The 7497-nt window shown below is 36.7% G+C and overlaps 1 non-coding gene across 1 annotated transcript; it reads right to left on the bottom strand.

Annotated features, from left to right (window-relative positions):
• Nucleotides 1-3069: 3069 nt before the first annotated feature.
• On the bottom strand, nucleotides 3070-3236 carry LOC127218169 (U1 spliceosomal RNA). Its single transcript, XR_007834160.1, has one exon. It is a non-coding gene; the product is annotated as a U1 spliceosomal RNA (small nuclear RNA).
• Nucleotides 3237-7497: the final 4261 nt, after the last annotated feature.

Below are 7497 nucleotides of genomic sequence, written 5' to 3'. Positions count from 1 at the left end.
GGGTACCTTTTCCAGGTCTTAGATAGATGGCCTTAATTCATGCATCTGTTTGTGTAACTCTTCCATATGATCATTACTTCTTTTGAACAATAAGTTCAAATTCTCAGTTCAGTTATCTCCATAATTTAGGATCCCCCTCATAAGGAAGTTCATCTGTTGGTCACGGGCCATAGGTGGTGCTCGTGTCATTTTTTTTTTTTTTTTTTAATGCTGCTTTGTTGTGTTTTATGCATTTGTTGAAGTGGATTCCTTTTGACTTTCTTCTTCTTCCAAGCCTCTTACGGTATTCTCTTTTCTGCCTAGAGGAGTATCTGGATGAAGTTCAGTTAAGGGGACTAGTGGAACTTGGTGATGGATATTGAATGGGTTGTTGAAATGGGCTCATCTTGGCTATGTGCCAGTAGGACCAAAACTTTGGTCATTTCTTGAATTATATGAACCTGCTGGAGACAGGATACCAAATTTTAGACCCAGTGAACTCTGTCCACTATCTGGGGCTGTGGTTAGAGCCACAGGCCCAAAATAGCTTCTGGAACTACAGTAGTATAGACTCCAGGTCCTGTACTGAATCCATAGAAATCAATCCCACACCCATAACAACCCCAGGATTACTGGAACCAACACTTGTCTCTTAGGGGATACTGGGCACACTGGAGGCAAAGCACAGGCCCTGCACTCACACCCGAAGCCACTGGAGTGCAGTCCTGGTCACAGGTACACTCTGATCCCACAAAAGCCTGAGGCCTAAGCATTGGCGCTCTCTGTTCTACTAGTGAAAGTATAAATCAGTTTGACATTCCACAGCTTCCTTTTCAAATGGCTGCTCTAACTATATAGAAATTTAGGGAGTTTTATAACTTTTGGATCTGGTAAATTTTAGTGTGTGATTTTTTTTTTTAATTTAGTTTCAGTTTCTGATAACAGCTTAAGTTTTAAAATATTAAAAATACAGTAATTTGTAAGATCTCAAATAACAACTTAATTGTGTACTTGAGGGCTTTGGAAAAACAAAAACAATCCAAATCCCAAGATGGAGAGAAAAAATTAAGAGCAGTGAAGAAATTAATGAACTAGAAATGAAAAACTACAAAGAATCAATGAAATGAAGAGTTAGTTCTTTGAAAAATTAAATAATATTAGCAGACCTCTAACCAAATTAGCCAAAACCAAACAAATAAAATTAGAGACAAAGGGGCGACATTACAACAGATACAAATGAAATTCAGAAAATCATAGGAATATACCTTTAAAAACCTACATTCTATTAAATTGAAATTTTTTATTTCTCTTTTCAGGGCTGACTAGTTGGCACTGGACAGCAAATCAGTGTATTCTTTTCTGAGGAAGACCACCTCTCCTGGTAAAAAAACTATACATCAAGAAAATCAACAACCCAATTAAAATTTTTCTATAGAATTAAATAGTTTAGTACTACCAATGGCTAGGAAACATATACATGGAAAAATCATTCAACATCCTTAGCCATCAGGGAAATAGAAATTAAAATTGTTTTAAGATCCCATCTCCACTGGGTACTGGTGGCACACACCTTTAATCCCAGCATTTGGGAGGCAGAGGCAGGCGGATCTCTGTGGGTTCCCTGGTCTGCAAGAGCGAGTGCCAGAACAGGTTCCAAAGATACAGAGAGAAACCCTGTCTCAAATCCCCTCTCCTCCCCTGCTCCCCTCCCTCCAAAAAAAATCCCATCTCATTAGTCAGAATGGTTATCATCAAGAATACAAGTAGCAACAAATGCTGACATGGATGTGGAGAAGTGATTCCTTTGTTGTTTAACACTCAGAAAATACTGCAGAAGAGGTAGAAACTAGGAGTTGGAAGGTAAGGCTGCAAAGTTCCATCCTTTAGACTCAATATAACCATTGCAATGATGAATTTACAACAACAGTAATTGCTTAGATTTAGCCTACATAAGACTGGCCCTGTCAACTGTCATAGTAGGAGGAGGGGTTCATGGGCCTCTCCCCTTTAGTGCTGAACTATTGGTTATTGACAGAGTTTAGAGAGAGGACCACACCTTGTCTTCAGTTATGTATCCACTGGTGAGACCACCAGGCTGCAACACATAACTTCATATCCATGGTCACACAGGTGGTCCTGTTTGCACTCAATAGATTACAAAACAAACCCAGTATATGTGAATGTGAGAAAGATTTGTAGGGAAGAAATGGGGTAGACACTATTGATTTGGGAGACGGGAAAGGGTAGAGGTTACTGTCGTCGGTATGAAAAATGGACATGTGTGAAATGTTCTTACTGTCAAAGCCAAATCTGATTGCTAGTAAAAAGTTATAAAGTCCAATTTAAAAATGGGGAACATTTTTTTATGTGTTGTGCATATAAAATGTGGTGGTGGTGCACACCTTTAATCCCAGCACTCACTCAGAAAGAAGGCAGAGGCAGGCATTTGTGAGTTTGAAGCCAGCTTGGTCTAATAGTTCCAAGACAGTAGGGCTACACAAAGAAACCCTGTCTCGAAAAATAAACAAACAAAATAATAACAACAAAAAAGTTATATAAATGGAATCAAGAGATGGAAAGTAGTTCTAAGTAGCATTTCATGGTATGGCTATACCACAGTTTTAGAAGTCACTCACCTATTGAAGCAATCTGTGGGTTCTGGTACAGAGCTCTTAAAGATAGAGTTGTCATGAACATTTGTGTATAGATTTTTGTGTGGACATAAGCTTTAAAAAAAAAAAATCTATGAAGTAAATGCCTAAAGGTTTAATGGCAGTGTTGTATCATTGGTATGTGTTTAGTTTAGTGTTTTTGTTGTTGTTGTTGTTTTGTTTTTTTACATAAGAATCTGACAAATATTTTTGCAGAACTACTGGGCCATTTCACACTCTTATCAACAGTGTATGAGTGATCCAACCCCCTGCATTCTCATCACATTTGTTATTGTTGCTTTAAGAAAACAAGTTAACCATTCCATTTATTGAGAATATATTTACCGTAGAATCCATTGCGTAAATAGGTAGTAATCAGTTGTTTTTAGTATACATACAGCCTTGTATTTCTCCCCTTTTTTCTTTTTTTCTTTTTTTTTAGGGGAGAGTATGAATGCAGTCTTCAAATTACCACAAATTATGCAGTTGAGTTTCCCTCATTTGGAGAAATCACAGGGGTCAGCACATCTAGAGTACAGTGGATGAGCCTAGCCCTGGGAAAAGCACCTTCATGATCATGGTATCTCTTACATGTAAGGTAAGTATCAACCTTGTATTGCTCTTACCACTAATAGAACATTTCAATTACCACAGAGAAAGAAACCCAGTATTGATTTTCTTCTTTTTCTCTGTGGACTTACCTAGTTTAGATATACCAGATAAATGGAAGTTTTATAATACATGACCTTTTGTTTAGCGTCTTTCATTTAGAATAGAATTTTAAGTGTTGCCTGTGTTGTAGTCACCCCCAAATTAGTACAGTTGCTGTACTTTTAAATTGTAGAATTTCTTTTCATTTTCTGTTTATATTTTTAAAATTATTGTGTATTATGTTTAATGAAACAGGTTTCTTTTAAATATATATAATTTATATTTATTGGTTTTTTGAGAGAGGGTTTCTCTGTGTAGCCCTGGCTGTCCTGGAATTAACTCTGTAGACCAGGCTGGCCTTGAATTCACAGAGATCCACCTGCCTCTGCCTCCTGAGTGCTGGGATTAAAGGTGTGTGCCAACAATGCCCGGCTTAAATATATTTTTAATTAGTTATTTAAGTATTTCATACATGTTTTGATCATTTTTACCCTCTTCTCCAACTCCTATGTCCCCACTTCACTATTTATCCAATTATGTGTCCTTAAAAAAAGATCAAGTCCAATTTGTGAAAACCCAAATATTCTTGGATGTGTCATTTCCACTGGAGCATGGTTGACTTAACAGCAGCTACATTCTTACATAAAACTGAATTTGACTTTTCTAGCAACTTGTTATTAATTACCAATAGCTTCTCCGGTAGTGATGGGTCCACCTTCTCTCTCCTTGCTGGGATCTAGTCTAGTTTTGGGTTGCACAAGTCTTTGGCATGCTGTCACACACACTGTGAGTTCATATGTATAGCTACATGAACACAATACTAAGCTGGCATACTACTATAGTAATGACTCTTTGGACCCTCATGAGAAAAGCTTCTATTTTCAGTAGATGGTGATTAACACAGAGACCCACAACTGACTGTGGAGTCTGGGAATCTCTTACTCTAATATTTTCTAGATAAATCCGTTATGCTAAGGTAATCTATTCCATATGATTTCCATTGTTTTATAACTCATAGAATTTGTTACATGGCCCAATATGCAATCTAGGCTCCTGTACTTTGATACATGTGTTTACATTCATCTGGATTCCCTATGCATTAATTTGAGAACTAATCGTTTGCAAAAGAATTCCCCACTCATTATTTCCATTTTACTCCTGTAGCTACAGGCAGAGTCTTAATGCATGCTAATTTTCTTAAATTTCTTCTGTTTGTGTGTGTGTTTGGGAATGTGCATGGAATCCACTACTAATGTGAATTTCAGGGCAAGAGAATAATTTCTTAGTTGTAGTTTGTATAATTGCCTGTGGGTGGTAGCAAAGCAACACTAAAAACCAACTCCTTTTTCTTTATCCTTTGTGTTTTAATGAAACAGAAATGGGTGTTTTCTGCTCTCTTGAAAGCTGGAATACTCCCTTGGAAAATAGCCCTTTTAAATACATTTGCCAATTTCAGACATGAAAAAGCTTTATTATTTGTAAGTGCCATTTACAAATGGTAGGCCAGGTTTACATTTGCATGTTTTTATTGGTTATTTTCCCCTCTCCAATTTATCATTTCATTCCTATTGTTAATTTCCTGTTTGAGGTTAAAAGGAAAACTTACTGCTTTTTCTATCATCATTAAAATTATATACATATATCATTATGGAAATTAAAAATATCAGAAAGACTCTAAGATAGGAAAACAAAAACCTACATATTACCATTATTAACATTTTAATACATTTAACCCATTCCTGTATTATTAATGTGATAGTGGGATATTGTAAGTTTAAATTATTTATTTTGTCCAGTTTGCTTCCTAGTTTTTAAATAAAATTGATAGTGACTCTCTGTCTTACTAGGTTTTTTTCTGGCTATCCTTTAAATAAAAATGTAAAGTTTGAGATGAAAAATAGGAGTGTTAGAGAGAAATACTTGACATTGATCTCTGGCCTCCACATGTATGTGTTCAGATGTGTGCACGGTGCGCGCGCGCGCCCACACACACACACACACACTTGAAAATTATAAATAGGAAGGTTTTATGTAAGCTATGATAATGAACCTGAAATCTCTATACTCATCTGTGAAGAAGTTACATCTTTTAAAATAGTTTTGTATACATGTAACAACAATTGAAAAATGAGCCCATGAATTTGAAAGAGAGTAAGGGTTTGGAGGGAGGAAAGGGAAAGGGGAAATGATGTAAGTATAATCTCAAAAATAAAAGAAGCAATATAAATAAAATTACTAGTTTTCACATCTAAGTATAGCTTGTTTTTTTTGTTTTTGTTATTTGTTGATTTAACTCCTTTTATCTACTCTAGCACATGTGGACTTCAAAGGACAACATTCAGGAGTGGTGCTCTTCCACCATATGAGCTCTGGTGATCTAACTTTGGGTACCAGGCTTGTTGGCAAGTGCCTTTACCTGCTGAGCCATTTTGCTGGTTCACCACTTTCTCCTTCAACATATTTCTAGGATTTTTTTTCTTTTCCTTATAGCGACTAAAAGTATTCTGACACTGAGTGAGCAAAAGTTGGACAGTGAGTGGTGAAAGTGAAGGCCATTGACTTCCTTATGTATTAAATGAAAAGGTTACCACGTGTTATGAGTAGTTTTTCCCTGCTATTCTGGTCCCACCCCTGCAACAGCCCCAAGTAACACACCGAGACTCTGTATTCAATATAATGCTGTTAACCAGTTACTAGTTTCTTATCTGATAGCTCTGTCTTAAATATTAACCCATTTCTATTAATCTAAATATTTCCACATGGTCTTATCTTACCAGAGAGAGGGCCCAGCATTCTACTCTCTCCGTCCTCCATGTTGACTCTCCTCCCTACTTCTTCCTCTCTCCTAGTCCCGCCTATCTTGCTTTCCTATTGATCAACAGTGCTTTATTCATTAACCAATAAGAGAAACATATTTACAGAATGACATCTCCCATCAAACATGTTTTCATTTTATTATATAGTACACATCTTACCAAAATGTTTCAAGTAATATATGCCTATTGTTGAGATGTTCAGCAACACAGAAAAGCAAAACTGAGAAGAAAAAAAAAATCTCAAAACCCACTCAGGTTAGCTCAATATATTTCCTTTTGCTTATTTTCAGTTTTTTTTTTGTCTGGTTTGTGTTTATGGTGGCACAATTATTCATGCTTATGAAAAATCCAAACAGTATAGAATAATTCAAAGGTATGGAGTAAAAAGTGAAAGAAACATTTGTCGCCCCCCCCCCCAAACCTATTTTTCACAAACCCAGCCCCACTCAGGTAATGAGTACTGATATTCCAGGAGTCAGTTCAAAAGTGTGTTGTTTTAGGTGGGCATGGTGGTACCCTTCTTTAACCCCAGCATTCAGGAGTTTGAGGCCTGCATGGCTTATATAGCAAGTTTCGGAGTAGTAAAGACTACACAGTGAGATCATGTTTCAAGAGAAAAGCCTGTGTTCATACTTTTTCATATATATATGAATATATATGCACTCATGCATAGGGACAGAGGGAGAGAGATAGACTACATACATATTCTTTGGGGTCTAATTCATCATTATTGTTGACTATGCCTCATTTCTTTGGAAAGAATGTTCATTTTGTGTTTTCATCATCAAAGTATCTACATAGTTATTAAACCAAGATTATTAATTATGTTCAAATTATTCCTTTTTAAAAATTGATGTATGGATTCACAAGGAGGCTATGAATCCACTCAGTAAATACCTTTGCAATACTGCCACATACTAGCTTCTGTTCTTTAGCATCCAGAGATGTAGACCTGAAGACAAATAAAGCCTGTTAGTTATCTTTTCATTTTCATGCCAGAATATTTGAGAAAACAACTCACAGAAGGCAAGATTTATTTTTGTTCATGGCTTCAGAAACTTCAGTTCATGATCAGCTGAGGTCATTGCTCTCCATTGTTTGGATCTGGTGGAGCAGTACTGTCCCCCTCATGGCAGCTGAGGAGCAGAGAGGGAAAGGGATAAAGGACAAGATAATAGCACCCACTCAGTTGACCTTCTTCCAACTCAGCCCCACCTCCTAATAGTCCATTCAGATTAGATTTCATCATTAGGCAGTCCATTGATGAAGTTGGAGCCCTCATGGTCCAATCACCTGCTGAAAGCCCATCAAATGGCAACCAAACCTGAGCCTTCAAGGACTATTTCAGATTCAAAGCCATATGAAAAGAAACAAAAGCCCATGTTTTGTGGAACAGATAC

This window comes from Phodopus roborovskii, unplaced genomic scaffold (genome assembly GCF_943737965.1).
Source record: "Phodopus roborovskii unplaced genomic scaffold, PHOROB, whole genome shotgun sequence".
Classification (NCBI taxonomy): domain Eukaryota; kingdom Metazoa; phylum Chordata; class Mammalia; order Rodentia; family Cricetidae; genus Phodopus; species Phodopus roborovskii.
The sequence above is the reverse complement of the archived record's forward strand: the minus strand, read 5'-3'. Positions and strand labels throughout refer to the sequence as shown.